Source organism: Rhagoletis pomonella, unplaced genomic scaffold (genome assembly GCF_013731165.1).
Source record: "Rhagoletis pomonella isolate Grant_MI unplaced genomic scaffold, Rhpom_1.0 Rhpom_scaffold_00014, whole genome shotgun sequence".
In the NCBI taxonomy this organism is placed as follows: Eukaryota; Metazoa; Arthropoda; class Insecta; order Diptera; family Tephritidae; genus Rhagoletis; species Rhagoletis pomonella.
The window spans coordinates 13,801,840-13,802,701 of NW_023458568.1; positions in this window are offsets into that span (position 1 = coordinate 13,801,840).

Below are 862 nucleotides of genomic sequence, written 5' to 3' on the forward strand. Positions count from 1 at the left end.
CCTTATTCAACCAACTACTATCAAGTGCAGCTGATTTGCCGCTATTTAAACTCGACAGCGTGGTTGTTGTTGTCAATTCTATACATCCATTTGCTTATTTGCTTTTTTGTATAGTTTCAGGCAGGCTCTTCCTAAACTATGTATTTGTCAATGTTATTGTGGCTTGTTAACATTTTATTTTTAACATTTTTATTGAGCTTTGTACCACAATTGCTTATTAGGAAAAATTGAAAAAGCAACAAAGTCTAAGCGGTAGAAAATATAACACTATTTCGGAGATCACCACATCTCCTCATCAGACTTCTTTTTCTAGACTTCAGCAGGGATCGAATCTGCATATTCGATGTTCAAAGTCAGAAGCGTTAACCACTGAGCTATGTACATCCCTTGACTCGTGGAATGATAGAATACAAGCAAGAATGATAGAATACAAGATTGCGCCAACCGAGCTGAGAGCAACTGGCCATGACGTCAAAATATAAATATACCAGAATGAGAGAGCAAAGACGAATTCAATACGAAAAAGAATCGAACAGCTGGGGCGAAATTGAAAGGTTTGTTTACAAAGTGCATAATAAATCGCGGATTTACGGAATTATTTAATTTTTAATGGTAAATTGGTTGTTTACAAGTAAAGAATGTGTACTTATTAAATGCAATGCAAATCGCTGAAAGTGAAAGTGAAGGGAAAACCTCCTACTCCGCTATACATATAATTACTTTCATTATTTAGCTACTTTTCCGGCAGTCGCAACAAACGCTGACCCAAGCCTGCAAATTGTTGCCAGCAACTCACCCGCTGGCTGCCCACTGGCATTTGTTCAACTACTCAAGAATGCACTTTGTAAACAAACCTTTTGGG